This window comes from Venturia canescens, chromosome 1 (genome assembly GCF_019457755.1).
Source record: "Venturia canescens isolate UGA chromosome 1, ASM1945775v1, whole genome shotgun sequence".
Lineage (NCBI taxonomy): Eukaryota > Metazoa > Arthropoda > Insecta > Hymenoptera > Ichneumonidae > Venturia > Venturia canescens.
Window position 1 is genome coordinate 19,385,322 of NC_057421.1, and position 17,604 is coordinate 19,402,925.

The 17,604-nt window shown below is 37.8% G+C and overlaps 1 protein-coding gene across 6 annotated transcripts in view; it reads right to left on the minus strand.

Annotated features, from left to right (window-relative positions):
• Nucleotides 1-17,604, minus strand: part of Pde9 (phosphodiesterase 9) — a 122,429-nt gene that overhangs the window by 58,652 nt on the left and 46,173 nt on the right. For 5 of the 6 annotated variants that reach the window (XM_043434125.1, XM_043434123.1, XM_043434120.1 and 2 more), the window contains exon 3: nt 7,397-7,841. The gene's annotated coding sequence lies outside the window, so the exon portion shown is untranslated. The remainder of the gene's footprint in view (nt 1-7,396; nt 7,842-17,604) is intronic. The other variant, XM_043434121.1, reaches the window with a different exon arrangement.

Genomic DNA, 17,604 nt, shown 5'->3' on the forward strand with positions numbered 1-17,604 from the left:
GACGAGACTCCATATTGGTTCGAAGACACACACGACCCATGGATTTGAAAATGAATTTTAATTGAGCGAATGTGGAATAAAGTTCGATATTCTTTTAACTAAAGTAAAATTGTCTAAAGCGTGATAAAAGGAAGGAAATCATCCCTTAATATTTCGTCTGGAAGTGGATTCTCTACGACTTCTTTGATGGATGCCAACACGGTAGAATTTCATTCCCACAATTGGGAAGCATCAGCACGATTTTAAACGTACTTGTTAAATGTAAAATGATTCAAATGGAAAGCAAAAAGACTGAATGCGAGGAGCATAACGACTTTTCTTAATGAACTCGCGATCGCGTTCGAGGCAAGAAAATTTTCAATCTTACGAACCTGTGAGAAGATACATCGCTGGGGAAGATTCTGATATGAAATCTGAGTGATCGCTCCAGTTATGCAATGATTGTAGCGAGTAATTCGGTAAGTCAATGTAAGGAAGTGTGGAAACGTGATCATACAGAGGAAACAGAGGAGGAAAGAAGCACGAATTCAGAAGAAAAATTGTTGTTCTTTATCCAGGCGATATAAGAGAGGGAAAAAGATGGAGAACGAAATCGTTGGACTCATACAATTGAGACTCGAAAGGGCCGACTAAAATAGAGGTTTGAGAGGGGAAAAAATGAGAGGCGGAGCGCAAAAAGAGACTGGAGGTGGAGATAACAACGGGAGAAAGTATGTCGCTCCCGCAGAGCGTCCATTCAGAGCAAATAGACGCGGTGCCAGCTCGGAAAGGTTTTTAGGCCACAGGTTCATTTTTGCAAAGCACTCTGCAACTGGAAACGATGATGAAGCCCTCCAAGTTCCAATTACTTTTGTATTATGTCACGTAAATGCTGGCATCCCGATACGTACCTTTCCAGATGAGATTCTTTCTTTTATTTTGACGACAATGAAAAGGGGCTTAATAAAAATTATAGGAAATTGTAATCGACTGAAACGAGTGCTACAACGAATTATTGGAAATGAAACTTTTCAATTTCAATGAACATCATTCATATCAAAATAATTGTTCAGCATAATTACTGTTCTCGACATTTTTTCAATCTCCATATTAATTCAACCTTAATGCTCCAAACGTTTCAGAACAAATGTCCTATTCGTATCAATTTATCTTCATGACTGCATCAATTTTCCAGTTTAATATTTACAGCATTTCAAACATTCTTATACGATGAAAACTAAAAGCAAACATTGAAATATAACAAAACATTTTCTCTGAACCGTTATCCATTTTGGTCACTCAATTATGTCAGAACTGATTGCAAGCTAAAAGGAAATGTGACGTTCCTGCGAGGACGTTTATTTTTTATTTTTCGTCGCGATGTCAAAGTACACCGGAGAGTACCACGAAACGAAGGAAACCTTTGCGAGTTTCTGCTTTTCTCAACCTTTTCCTGATGAGCGTTAATGAGGGTGGTAGTCATTGATACCTGGCTCCTAATTATAAATTACGAACAGTACGTCATTGACAGGACGTTAATTCGTTCCATCTTCGTTCTTTGAAAGCTCTCAGTGCCCTTTTTGCATTCGGTAAAAAAATCGGAAAAATAGGGGAAGAAATATCCGTTGTAATTGATTTATCGTCTACCAAAAAAAAAAAAAAAAAAAAAAAAAAAAAACAGTGAAATTAAGCAATGTTTGTTCAAACCCTACTTTCCTGGAAACTATAAATTTGAAAATGACAAAATTCCATCGAGTCTCATTGATAAACGGTTGAGAATAAATTGAACAGAAAAATCGAGTCAGCATCCGCAGTGAATACTTCTTTGAACGGATTGATCGATTTGCCTTGGGCAATAAAAAAAATGATCGTTATCGTTATAAAGATTGTTTTAATAATCTCGATACGTGTTTCATATGAAAAGTGTGACGTAAACATATTCGACGACACAAAGATATAATAATCTCGAGTACCCGAAGCAAAGTTATCTAAAACATTTTCGAGAGTCGGTATGTATATGTTGGCTATAGAAGAGGCAGAGGAAAACGTGTTTCCAGCAGCGAGTGAAGGAGTACGGAAGAGTATAAGAGAGACACCGGAATCAACGGCGTCTCCCTTGACTGGTGGAAAAGTAGAGTACATCCGCGTCTAGTCAGGCAGCGTCGAGCGAGCAGGTTCCAAGTTTTGACGAACTCGCTTTCGCTCTTCTCGCTTCTCAAACTCGAGCAGTACAATTTCTATACACGTGCGCACACGTATACGTATATATAAAGACATATAAGTTGAGTGGCTTGGGAAAACTCGAAAATTAGTTGGAAAGGGTGGTACCTGCGAACGTTGCGAAGAGTCTAAAGACGTGGTCGCGCCGCCCACTTGACGGGAAACGCTTCTGGCGAAGTAAATAGGAAAGAAAAATTTTTTCCGAAGAAACGAAGCAGCCACGATTCTCGTATCTATTTTCCTTCGTCTCTCATTCTGACTCGCATAAAAACTTTCAGACGTTCTATTGCTCTCGCTGAAAACATTTTATTCTCCCAACTTTACTAATGACTTGTAAGAACAAAAGCGAAAAATCCAGCCAAGAATAATTGGAAAAGTCCGTTTAATTACCAGCACCGTTTCATTGCAGCCTCTTCTATCTGTGGATACTACCGACATGTATCTCTCAAACGTATATCAATATGGGCGAGCTTAAACCGAAGAGGATACCAAAACCTGCAGATAGATTTATATCGCACCGTTTAGGGCTACGAAACAACAAAGTTTTACGTACCGACCGAAAGAAATTTATGGTTTCACGAAAAAGATGTGTTGGATGTTGAACGTGGATGAAAAAAAACGTACGAAAAGTAGTGATGGATGCGCGAGCACGCCGAAATAGTTTTTGTAAAGTAAGACGCATAGTACAATACGAGAAGATGAATCGAAGCAATAGTTGTCAGGAGTAGAAACGTGAGGGTCAATCTAAGCTACTTTTGTGTAGCCTTCTCTTCTCCCCCATTTCGTGGTCGATTTTCTTGTTTGTACTCACGAGCCTGATTCCCGAACTCTGGGGCCAATGAACCAAAGGTTTAGTCATGTTCTGCTGGGGCAGAAGTTCGTTGCCCTTCATAAGCAACAGTCTGTGAACACCCTGCAGTGACCTCGAGCCCTCGTTGCTTCTGTATACTTTGGAATGGGGCTTGGGGAATAGTTTTTCGATCTTATCTTTTAACTTAATTTTGTTTTTATTGGAAAAGTTTGATGGCCAGTAATCAATCGTGTCTGTCGACTGATTTTTACGTGTTGTTCATTGATTCGGTTTTATGAATAACTAAAACTTATTTTCATTGGAATTGAATGAATGAACGATGAAGAATGTGAATGGAGATTTTCAACGGAAGCGATTCGTGTATACGATAATCGCACCGATTGTATTTCAATTTATTCATAGAATTGAAATAAAAAATTGAGCGAAATCGGTGTTTGAATTATTCTTTGTACTCACTTTCTCACACAAGCTGCAAGCAAGGTTTTCATAAAAGAACTGTGCACAGGAGTATCGGTAGAAAAAAAAATTATGTAAATTTCGAAAGTCTTTTAACGAGATTCCATTCCTTGAACCAATTTCGATCGAACCCAAACGCACGTATACGTAGCAATGCAATTTTCGATCCACTTTATGAATTCTAGTTTTTCAATAAGAATTTCTGCGATTCGAAATCGATTCTATTGTCATAAGGAATGAAGTTACGCGAATAGCTTCTCGAGCATCGCTCGCTCATCAATTTCGCTTTTAATAATGGAATCAGGTCGTCGCGTCGCTTGCGACGACAACATAAAAGAAAACAGAGAGAGAACGAAAAAAATGACAAAACAATCGGTCGTTCTGGAAGGTACGACCGAACGTCCTCGTATAACGACGCACCACTACTGCACAGCGAAAGAGCGAAAGAGAGGAGCACATCCAGACGTTACGAGGTACTGAATATTTCAGTTGTTATTACTTACAAGTGAATAGACACAGCGAAAAACGAGAAAAGGATAAAAAGACGAAGCGAGGTGTGGCGCACAGGATTATGATAGGACGTAGGATTATTGACAAAGAAAAAAAAGTTGCGAGAGCAAAGTGAACGAAAGGTAAAGATTAAAATCCAAAGAGTTAGAAAATTTCCAATAATCCTCCCTTCGAATCACGAGTCAGAGAGGAATTTCATTCGAAAATATTCTCAGAGTCAGAGGAATCAGATCAGAGGAAAACAAAGTTTCTCGTTTTCATAAATTTGCTTTTCTACAACCAGAAGATCCAATGACCATACGAATCTTGAGTATCATCACTATCGGAATATACTATTGCGATCAACCATCCCAGTACCCTTGTATATGAACAGGAACATTGAGAAAACAATGTAGAAATTGTGAAGTGAATTTTCATTGTGTATAATAAAGATCACGAATGTTCAAGAACGTTAGCAATGATATCTCTGAAATATGATGAAAGATAATATCAACGGAGAGTATAAATTATTAAGCACCCCCCTCCCCTCTCGATTTTTATGTACTCGCGCGATCAACGAGAAAAGAGCTCATCGATAGTCAAAGCTATTATGTTTATACGTATAAATAAGTGTGTAGACAGTAGACAAACGTGTAGTGTTCGAGAGCCGTGACACGAGCGCGGTTAGAGTATCGTATGATCGCTCAATAAACCGCGGACTGACTGGCGTCGGTAAAGCCACGAGAATTTCCAACCGAGAACAACCGGCGGAGCCAGCCCGAAGTGTTTGAAAAAATAATGATAAATTTTGCATCAACACGAGAGCTATGCGAGATTAAAATTATCTTCCACTACGTCTTCGAGGACAATTTACTCGTTCTAGAATTTTCCTTGTCCTCTTATTTTTCCAATTTTTTTCCTAACCACCAATCAATGTATATTTTGATATTATTCATTCTCGTGGTGAATTTATCGTCTAGGAATGACGAGGAGAATATTTTTAATGGACTATTTTTCCGAGGGCTTTTTGAAATTACTAAAAATCAGACCCTCCAGCATGTGCCCATCCATTTTATATTTCGTCTATTATCATCCCCTAAGTACATTAACCCAACCGTGTATGTTCATTACAAATTCAACGTTTTATTAATTTACAAATTTTAAATGTGAAAAATTACATTAAAAAATTCATGAAACGTACTCGCAGGCTCTCCCGGGCTGCCATTGCGTTGTTGAAACTTTATAGTGCGTTTAATGTTTGGAACGTAACGTACCGCAGAGCTAAACCTAGAATTCACAGTGTTCATACACTCAAATATCGTGTCGCAATATTGCGAAAATCGAAGAATGTGAAAAAACGTATTTTCGTTAGTGTAAAATCACAAAAAGGTTTTTACTCCCAGGCAGTAACTATTCAGTTGAATCGAACGATTGATAAGAGCAATTAAAGGTATTTTTCAGCGTTATGAACATTGCACCCACCGTATTCTCAGCCCACAACTAGCTTCGCATTAATTTAATTTGTGAACGAGAGGATCGAGCCTCTCGAGAAAGTGGGACAAGCTGCGGCTGCCGACTATTTCGTGTGAAACAATGCGGCAGCTCCCATTCTCGTTTTGCGATGCAGCCCGCGAGTCGAGGGAGACTGAAAAACGAGTGGAAGACGAAAAGAAAGAAAGTAAAAAAGGGGGATGAGCTTGTGAAAAAATATGAAGACACACAACGTCGTGTGACTGATGAAGACCTAAGCAGGTGGGATAAAGGCCTATATACGAGATGAAGCTGGAGAAGCTCCGGAAGTTAGGGAAGAGTCTGAAGCAGAGAGTAGTGTCAAGTGTGCCTACTCGAATAAGAAAGAGGGTTGGTTCGTACGCCTCTCTACGGACGATAGAACTGGCACGGATTCACATCCCAGCATACGTATTTGCATCCACGGTCATTCTCGAGAGTCCGTACTGCCAGCGCACTTACTCCATTTCTTTCATTTTCTTACTTTTCTCTCGGATTTTTATTTTCTTTTATTTTTTATTTTTTTTACTTTTTTTCATACTTTTATAACCATAATTCCGTGGTTTTACGGAATCACTTTTCTCGCGTTTTCCGTATAAAACTGGAGCTTTGTTCGTACGTTTAAAGAGCTCAGAAACGTACCTTTCTATTTATTTTTTGCGTACTAGTTTGATGCCTTTTCATGTTAATAACTCGAGTCGATATTTCAGGACTCTTTATTGGGGAGTCATTCGTCCGGCACGAGCGATGTTTACGCCGAAAACGGTAAATATATTTGGGCAAGTGATATTTGACATTAATTGGTATAATTGATCATTTAATATGAAATCACGATGAATGAACTGCGTCGGAATAAATTCACTGACCCAATTCACACATTTTTCGTATAAACGATATTGAAATCCGGATCCGGATAATGAAATTTTAAGCCCAGAACTGACTTCGAATGATACCGGAACGAAGTTCGTATCAGTCGGAAAAATACTGCTCTGAAGTCCAGCTAAATTTATATTCATTTGGGAGTTTGATAACGTCCAAAAGACAACAACCACAAATTTCTGTGCGCCGAGAATGAACGGAAAAATCGAAAATGATAAAATAATTCCAATCATGGCTCATTGTCTCAATCATTTTTCTACCGTCTTCGAGCTTTCATTGGATTATGAAAACATGCTTCGAAATAAATGGCACAAAGTTTAAACAAAGCAATATTTTATTTAATGAGCTTTACTCTAAGAGATCTATTGAATAAGTGAGCGTTGCAGCGATCGAAAAAGTGACTCCGACTCTAACGACAAAGGACCTCGTGTGTTGACCTCTTTCTTGATCTATATTCGTTTTATAAACAAACTTATAGGACTGCAAGCACGCTCTTATGTGTAGTGTTTAATATCAAGTTTTATAACTATGCTGATGAATTATTTTTGCTCATATTCCAATAGCTTCAATCGACCAAATCAATAAATCAATTCTTTCGTATTTTTATTTCGTTTTTGCCTGACTACAAAAGAGCAGAGAAAATTGTGTTTGTCGCCCTGATTTTTGATCACACGAATAATGCTGAAGGTCTGAAAAGCTTTTTCTTTCAAATGATTTTTTGAAAAATGTTAACTGCAGTTTGAAAAGCTTGGAAAATTAAAATTCCGAGTTTGAGTGAAAGCGTTCGATCAAAAATCATTACAAAAAATTTGAAATTGCTCGAAAAAAAAAAGATTTTCACTCGAACGATCTACACTCAACTGAAAATATTCCTCCTCCCAGCGATTTGAGTCAAACAATTTGTTCAAATTTTATAATTCGCCAATATAACTTGGCATCAAAGTGCTGTCACATTTCTAGAATTGTTAAACATATCTTTAATGAAAAAAAAAAATAGCTGCAGAAGATTAAAGCACATAAAAAGTCCGAATACTGTTTTGAGCTTGAACTTACCTCGAATTAGAGCATCAGTTGACGAGCGTACACCAGAAAGATTGTTTCTTCCAGTAAATGTGCATATAAACTCTCGGCTCGCCCGTTTCGCTCGGTCTCACGATGTATTTTATTTGGTCTAGTATCCTCTCAAGTATGTAGATCTCACGAAATTGTCACTGATACGACAGTTTTATAGTGTTCTCTGTTTCCACCGTCATGTAAAACTGCACTCTGGAGAATCCGAGAAAACGAGAAAAACGTCAACAGCGTCCACGAGCGAAACACATTTTTTCACGTATGTCGAGACGGAATAGCATACCTATAATAAATATTATGCTCTGTTCTCTCCGGAGATACGAAATGGGACACTTTTTTAACGCGAAATCGATCCGATGCTTTTACTACAATTTTTCCGAGATCATGTTCTACCAGCTGTAAAGGTTGCAGCACTCGATCGTCCGTACTGAAAACAAAAAAAAAAGAAGAAAATTGAAATTTTAGAGCTTCGTATCGAATGGTTCAATTGATGGGAAAAATAAACATTTTGCATCGATATCTGCTTCGCAGCTCTCATTAAATTTAATGAGAATAAACATACTTAGGTATTTCATTCAGTGAGGTCAGTAAGTTTAAAGTTACTAATGATAGAATTCAACGTTTCACTGGAATGGAAATAAAAACCATGGGGGTGGGGATGAAATGTTAAAATTACCAAAATTTCTTTAAACTTCGAATAACAATATGGAGACAGATAAATTCGACTAGAGCTTTGAATGTCGAAAATAAATAAGGTAGAAACTTCAAGGTTCTAAGCACGTTTACATCGAAAAATAGAATGTAACAAAAATCCATCGAACGACGACTGAAATATCAATTTTCCGAAAATTCGACTATCACTTTTTCGATTTATGAATTACTACAATCAGCAATACTGCGAATATTCATAATTTCGAAAATATAATAATGAAAGAATAAATATTATTGAGGTTGAAATACTGAAACACCAAAAACGACCGATCAAAATAAAGAAATGCAACAGAGCTCAATATACACGCGTCTCACTCACTCACTTACTCAGACCGGTGATATCTTCAATTTCAAACTCGCCATTTTGACTTTCGCCTTTTCGAGCCATCGCTATCCTGCATATCGAAGTTTTGTAGGCTCCAAAAATTCACCTTCGATTTTCTGCCACTCTATATTCTGGTCTGTCTATAAAACTCTTCATTTTGAATTCGAAAATATGAACTTTTGACATTTGTATGGTCCGTTAAAATTGCATTCGAAATGAAAACTATCGAAATATATATTTTCGAGTAAATACGAATTAAAAGAAGGAATAGTCGGTTAAGCAGATAATCTGCTAAATAGTCGATAGGAAATAAGAATTTCGAATTACTTATTTTTCTCTAATCTGACATTACAATTTTTTTAATTTCGAAATATCGACCGTTCTACAATTTGGTTATTTGACATATTAAACCCAATCCCATTTTATTTCTTCAGAAAAGCCTTCCTATGAATCAAAAACTTTTTTTACGCTTCTAGAACCTAATTTAGCGAGAGACTTGATCGAATTCAAAGTTTTCTTAAGATGCTGTGTCGAAATATTACTTTTCGTTGTGTTCTGATCGCGCTAGCTTGGATACAATCACAAGTTAAATACAAGAGTTTCAGTTGAGAATCTGGTACATCAAAAAAAAAAAATGCGCATCAGATATGCCCTGATATTCGCGATTATCTTTTGTTTCGTTTTTAAAAAAAAGTATACGATGAGCGAACTATCGAGTAATAACACAGCTTAAAATATAATTTTTTATCCGTCAGCCTTGTAAAATAATTTCAAATACGAAATTATTCGAACACTCATAATTTCTTTAACAATTTCGTTCTTGAACCGTACGAGTCAGATATTTTTACAAGCGAATTTGCTTCGGAGGATGAAAATCCAGGAAAATTTCAAAACGAAGAAGGATGCAAGCACCTTCTACGAGGAAAAATAGCCAGCGAATTTTAATCAAATTGTACTGAAACATGTATGCGCTCATATAATAAGCTCGCGAAGATAAAATAGACAAGAGAAAAAGCAGATTTACTGGGAGGAAAATTACTCATGTATATACTTACATCGACGAAAGATCTCGTCGACGCTATTCTGGCCCTGTCTACACTGGGCGTGCAGATTATTTCACCTCGCCTTTCTTCATTGGGAAATATTTAATACTCTCTATACTTCCTTCCTCGCTTTTTCGTTTATAAACAAAAACCTTGCAATTCCGAGTCTGAAATATTTTCAAACAAACCCAAACGGTAAATAACCGTGCGCACGATGAGCCAGCATGGGGCAATTTTTTCGAGCTGTGCGAAATCAATGACTTTTCAAAATGACTTGCAGTCAAAACTCGATGAATGATTAAGAAAATAATTTTCGTAATTACGAGTCTGGATGAAACGCTAAACTGTCACGTTTGGGGTACCGAGCGAGTGATTTAAATTAACGTCGAAGAGAAAAAAAAAATTAAATCTGCGCAACAATAAACGAGGAAAAAGTGAATGAAAAAGGCAGCGATAGAGAACAAGGAAGGATTTTTCAAATCGTCTATTTTAGTAATACGAAGGTAAAAAAGTCGACTAATTGGATAGAAGTCTTGGCAACTGGCGTGTTCCAAGGGGAGGAATTGGAGGAAAAGGACAATAAAAGCCAAAGGAAAAATTGCTGACTCTCGACCATTTCATCGAACAAATTGCCTTGTCGCTCTCTCCTAGTTCCTTTGAGCGCGCGCAAGGTACTAAGGTAATTTTACAAGAGGTGTTTGCTTACACTCAGGTTGTCCGTGTGGTATACGAGTAGGCGCTTATATTTAGGTGCGTACGTATACGTGTTTGAGTGTAGCGTAGCGTGTTGTACGTTAACAACCGATTCTTTGAAACGGAGCGGAAGAAGCAGCCCACTATACGCGCTGAGGATGTAGCGGATTGAGAAGAAAATTGCAATTGCACGTGGAAACGAGAGTAGAAAAGACGGAAGGCGTTGATAGTCCTCCGAGGCATCTGTGTACCAAATATATTTCATCAAGTTCGTGTCTCGTGTCTCTGATACAATTGACATGCCCTGATGAGAGGAGTTCAATTTTTCCTGTCGATTTTCGCAGTGTGTTAAATCACTACACTCTCGTAAGCCCAATAAAAGAATTTATTTTCTAAATTACTCAAAAGTCATATCGATTATTTTATTTTCGAATATTTTATGTGAGTTGCGAAGAGATTTCACTCGAAGCATCCCAAGAAAACAATTTTGGTGCCTGTTGATGATCCTTCATTTATAGAAACTTCACCAGTTTCGTTTCAACTTCAAACTCGTATACGCACAAAACCGATGGAGTTGTTAGCACCGAACGTTTGGTAAAGAAGAAAATCGAATGAAAATGTTTTAGCTATTGACTAGGCACTGTTTCGAGCACGGTAATCCAATAACGTTTTGGTACTTTCGTCGAATTCTCGGAATTGTTTTGTATCGAAGTTCAAAGCATATGGCTGAAGGATCCACCGGATAGTTTGACTGAAAAAACAAAAAGTCAATCCATTTTTTCTCCGTTGGATGGGCGGAGTACTCTGCGAATAACAATGAAACAGACAATGCGAGAGTTATAAAAAGAGAAGGAGAAAGAAATAAAGGAACGAGAGAATATCCCGAAAATAGTATACAAGTTATACCGTTTCGATATAGATTGCCGATACCGAACTCGATTCATTATACTCCTCGATGCAGTTTCAATCAACTTTAATCCGATGATACATCCTTAATTGGACGCTTTCAACTCATCCCTCTTTTCCTCTCTTGCTCCCTCCCGCCCTTCCTCTTTACATGTACGCTCGATCCAGCCCACACGGGTTACGATGGCCTTCACTTCTGTATTGTTGTATAGAAACGTAAAAACTCGAAAATACATATGCATCGGCACATAAACCGTAAAATTGCACGCTCAGTGAAATTTTATTCAAAGACAATTGGCGAAGTGTGCAGGCTCTCGTTGGAATATGTGATAATCGGAAAATCAGTCAACGTCGCCTCTGCCTATCATCTGGAAAATCTCTGGCCAAACATTCGTCATATTAATCTTCAATATTCGTCGCTCATGATACGATTATCTCACGAAAAAAAAAAAAAAAACAAATGACAGGGTCAAAAATCGAATTTGCACTCGTATATGGTCCAGAATAATGATTCGATCCATCACGATAAACATATTCAGGAATACAAATGGTTTAAAGTTGAAAAAAGTTGTTATATAGAATCTAAAAGATCCAAAGACGTTGAAGTCCAACGAAATGAAGGAAAAAACATTTGTAATTGAGCAATTTTTTATTTCACGAAGTATCGGTGCAAGTTGAAAAACTACGAATTGCTAATTCGGCAGGGAACGAAATTGAAGAATATTACTGGAATTATTGGAGGCTTTTTTAGATCATTTGGTTGGACTCCAACGTTGTAAACTTCGGTGTCATGAAATCTCATCCGATTTTTCATTCTTCTTTCAAGGACCAATTTAATGAACACTTTACATGACATTCATGAATACTTTACCTGCTGGCAATTGAGAAAGGAAAAACAATTCTTCGATACGCAAAGCAATGAGACTCAAAGTGTAGGAGAAACTCAGCATCAGATAATTCTTTTATTGAGTAGGTGGGAAAGAAAAAGTAGTACATAACCTCGACGGAAATGCCATGGTCCCATATATCTTGACACATAAAATAGAGCCAAGTAAATTCAAGTTGCCAGACACGCTCATTTCTAGAGTTGACAGTTTTGTGAATATAACGTCGAGCACGGACTCACTGTAGCCAGAAGTCACGTACGTCGAATTTGGCAACATGTCAAAGGACCCGAACGTTACGGTGGACGTAGAAAAAGCTATGCAGGCGAAGTAAAGGGGTGTAATAGTTGGGACGCACATCTGGTTTGTATTATACATATAGATAGAGAAGTGGAACTGCATTTCTTCCAGGAAGAGTGAATAAGGAGAGAAACAAAAGGAGCGAAACAAAGGGAGAATTCAGTGCAACGAGAAATTGTCGGATAAAAACGAAAATTGCCACTCGCACAAATTGACATGACCCTTATTTTGTTTCTCGTAGTTTCTTTTTCACTATAGCTCTCCGCTGCGCTGCCAAGAAGTATTTTCTTTATGGTATAGTTTGTCGATGAGAAGAAAATTTACGAGTTCAAATTTTACGAAGCACATCAGAGAGGTTCAACCTTTAAGGAGTTTCCAATGCAATTTTACAACATGAGAATTCGACTCGAACGATATATTGTAACACTGCAACGTTGATGGTTGCTAGATTCTTATTTTCCAATATAATCCAAGAGAAAAGGAGATGACAGTCATCGAAACGACACATTTCAAGTATAAATTTACGAGCAGTTGGAAATTTGAGGCTGCATTTTTCGCACCATTCAAGCTTATCCGTGCGCCAATGTTTTTTGAAATTTGGGGGAATTTGGACTACCCACGACGTTGAATTTTGCAATGCTGGAGTCCAACGAAATGAAGGAAAAAAACACTTATAATTCACCAATTTTTTATTTCACGGAGTATCGGTGCAGGTTGAAAAACTAAGAATTGCAAATTCGACAGGGAACGAAATTGGAAAATAACTGAAATTATGATTAATATGAATTAGCTTTTTTCGATCATTTTGTTCGACTCCAACGTTGCAAACATCAGCGTCATGAACTACCCGCGCGCGCTCTCATGATTCTGTGATGCGATAAATTTGGTAAATTTTCTAACGTAAATTCGCGTAAAAGTGACATTTAAACAGTTGAAAAGGAGTTGCGATAAGTCATGTCCCCGGAGGTCCAGAAGTTTTTTACAACTTCGTCGAGTTTTCATCCAATTCGATTGGTTCAACTCGATGCACTTTATATGGTTATTGAAAATAGAGACTGAACGTGATAGTTGAACCGTTCAAATCCACCGGCAGTCGAAATATCAAGTAAAACGTATCCATGCATCTCAGTTTCAATCGACTGACTAAGGTTTCGTCGTGAGCTCAATTAGTCCAGTTATCCTAAAATTTGTACTCGCTCGTTCGAATTAGTTCAGCTGTTCCAACATTTCTATTCGGTTATTCTAATTTCCGGACATGTCGCAAGTAACTGAGATACAATGCGGGGGAACTCGATAACGTTGAAAATTAGTGAGGGAAGAAGCTGCACGTTGAAACTGCATATAAATGACTTCCTGGATCCTTTGCCCGATCTTAAAGGGCTCCTCGTGGAATAAATCATCACAGAGGAAGCAAGCTGCACGGCCCCAGTTGATCGAGCGATTCGCCTTATCTCTAAATCACTCGTACAATCATGAGAATCTCATGACCATTTTTTTTATCAATTGCCATTCAGAAGCGATAACATTAAGGAATTTTTTTTTCATTTCTTCAATATTTAGGATTTCTGATTATTGATTATCTTGTTTTTACATTAGAATTGTTTCCTTTCGTGTATTTTGACTTTAAGATAGTTCATGGACAAAACAATTTTCTCAATAAAGTCTTGAAATTTACAGAGTTTCAATGGGTACTCGACTGACACGATTATCAAATTCTCGAGCAAATTTTAAAGGGTTCGTCTTATTGGTTATTTAGATAAACGTATTTAAATATGAAGAAAAATACACAGGGGACTATGCGTAAAAAATCGTTTACCTTTCCATATAACGAATGAACGCTTTTCGCGAAGTTTATGAAAAAGTACACAATAACAATGAAATATCTAACGGAGGTCTGGAAAAAAATTCGAGACGATTGTCTTACTAGTAATAAAGATATATTACGTTAAAGATTGAACGAAATTGGTACTGAGCACTCGTATAACCTCACATTTGCATATTTCGGCGATTTGTTTTTTCTTGGCTTGGGCCATTCCTGTCATAGCCTTCTGTATTTTTATTCATACGTTTTTCTTGATGCATTTCCCGTTGTGTTTTCCGTTTGCGCTCTCTAAAGCGATTTTTGACATAAAAAAACAACACTATTTTAGCCAGGGACGAATGAAATTTCGGGTTCAGTCCCCGTTTATCCCCGTTTAATTAATGGCTTGTAATTTCATTCGCCAAAAAATAAGTTGGAAAAATTTATTTAAAATTTTGTATCAATAACTCTGACAATAATTTAAAGTGATAATATCTTCCTTAATATCTACCTTAAAATTTTGATTGAAATGGAAATATCTTCGAATGTTATTCGATACCAGCGATGAATGTACATTTAGGAACCCTTTAGAAGGAAGAAATTCCACGAAGCAAAACGGTGGTCCACATTCGCACCAACGGTGCACATAGAGTTTATATATATCGGTAAGATTTGCGTGCGACAGACTGAAGGGGTCTTGGCGGCGAAAGAAATAAATATTCATATTGGCTCGTCGTGAAATCTCTCACGCGACGTACTTATAATATTATGAATATACATATATATTGATATAGTATAGAGAATGACAACGAGAGAAAAAAAGAGAGAGAGCGAGGGAGAGAAGGAGGAGGGGGGAATGAATGACGCGGAGCAGACTCGTTAATACGCCTGCGAGTAAAAACGTTGACCCGATTCTCAACCGCAAGTTATGTAATGACTAAATGCAGCGTGAACCTCGAGCTCGCATGAATTAGAGAGAAAGTCAAAAGCTCTTGTGATGCTCGATTGATAAAAGCATTGTGGAAAAGGCATTTCTCTTTTGCGACGAAATAGATTGTTGACCTTTCAACACTTATTGTGAAATCCCAGATGTCAATACTGTAGCGAATTTTATGATGTTGAAGTTTATATCGCTGGACGAATGGAGAAAAGCTTCTTTCGTTCGTTTCTTTCCCCCGATTTTTCAATCTCGTCCGAATTTCTGTCAGCCATTCGTCTATTAACGATGCCTGGTGGAGATGTTAGAAAAAGCAGTTATCTTTGGTAAAAACAAAATTCTTAAGTTTCCTAGCACATTTCGTGCCCATGAGGCGTTGTTTTATGACGTTTCCCTCAACGAAATGTTGAATAAGCAAAATGCTTACGTGAAAAAAGTGATGGACGTAAATATGAGAGAAGTTTCCGTTTGGAATCATCGTCCTTCGACTTTGACGAAAGATCGATGTATTGGATTGCGCACATTTTTATCCTTTTCTCATGTTCTTTCTAATTTCTATGTGAAGAAACCAGCTGAACTTCTAATCCCTCGGGGTAACACGATAACCTCGCGGGACTTTTTTCCACCAGTGATTTTGCTAAGCACACATTTTGAGCCATTTTATCGAATATCTGCGGGAGCCCCAGAACCGGAGAAAATCCAATCCGTCCGATCAAAAAATAGGCTGAGAAAAAAAATTTGTCTGCGAATGTCGAGAACAGCGCCACGCTCGCATTTCTTACCCTATTTCAAAAGAAGATTGAAGCAAGGAAAATGATTCCGGAAAGGATTTTCACGCAGTTACTTCCTCACCTCGGATCCGACCGACCATATCTGTACACGTGGGGTATTCTTTTAAGGGTGTTCGTGAAAAGCTAGAAACGCGATTGCGCCCATGAAATCCATTCGGAGAACGGTGAATGGTGGATTTTTCTTCCAACCTTTCATTCAATCTTCTTTTCACGTCGTACAATGTTTAAAAAATACATGCGTTACTCCTCCACTAGGAGCGAAGTTACCGAGGACATTCTCGTTTGATTCACCATTTTCACTACAAAGCAATATTGCTTGTTAAAATTTAATCAAAATTCGCAAAATCATCTCCATCAACGCTCCCATTTTATTCTTCATATACCATATTTATGAAAACAGTTTGAGTGCGTGCAGTACTCGACAACCGCTTCACCACAGTAACTTCCCATATGATTTACTCCCCATGTAATATTCCAGACTAGTAACTGTTCAATCGAACCTAAAATTCGCCTTTTGCGAGAATCCCTACGTACCGCAAAAACGTGGAATATTACGATCCCTATTCCGAGTTTATGGGGTCGTCATGCCCAAGTAACACGAGATTTACCTTGAACAAAGTCCTGGATACATTTCGTTACACCGACGTATATGTGGGTTATAAAAGAGAACATGTACGCGATCAGGTAATAGCAGAAGCTACTGGAGGCCACGAGGGGAAAACCGATGGGGTGATCGAGGGTAGCGAAAATGGACATCCGACGTAGAAGCATAGCAATACACAACATTTGCACGTTTCACACTGGCGAGTGTGTCAATGCAAGTTTCCTTTTTTATTTTTTCTAGTGGACAGGCACGACACAAAGTACCGAGCAATAAAGTGCAATTTCACCAATGATGCACTTTCTTGCTCCGAGCCCTCGATAACTGAACAAGTGCACTCGTTTTACATCCTTTGTATCACATGAGACCTGGTTGTTCAGCATTTTCGATTTTCTTCTGTGCTTTTTTGTTCGATATTGAATTTGCGCAGAGGTCCAAACGAGCTGATAGGAGACGACGTAGAAACCTTATGGATGAGATAAACTGCAGCATTTATCGCTCTGAAACACTCCTTTCGAGATTCATCTTACAAATGACGATTGCTGGAACGAATGTCCAGTGAATTAATGATAGACGATAAATGCACACGATTCCAGAATTCTAACTCAACACCATAATTGTCAACTTTCGTGGCGGACTAAGATTCGCTGCGATTCGAAAAATTTTCGAAATTTTCTCAAAACTCGAAACAAATTTTCACAAAGATCATTAAAAATCACGACGTTGAGGCTTGCAACGTCGGAGTTTAACGAAATGGAGGAAAAAAACATTTGTAATTGGCCAATTTTTTGTTTCACGAAGTATCAGTGCAGGTTGAAAAACTACGAATTGGAAATTCGGCAGAGAACGAATTTGGAGAACTACTGGAATTATTGGAGGCCTTTTTTCATCATTTCGTTGGACTCCAGCGTTGCCAACTTCAGCGTCATTTCAAAATCTCTTTCCAGTCAGAATCTTCATTCAAAATTTCCAAGAATTTTTGTAAAGATACGAAAACCAGTGGGCAAAATTAGTATCGTTTATTACAATATTTCGAGCGCTCATAAAACGTAATAAACGTGTCTCGCTACTAGGGCACTACAATAATTTCGTTTAGCTGTATACACAGGTGCATGAAAGCATCCTCGTGTATAAATGAGTATCGATCCCTGTAATAAAGAAGTTAGTGCAAGTGAAGCAAATATTTAACTTGACCAGA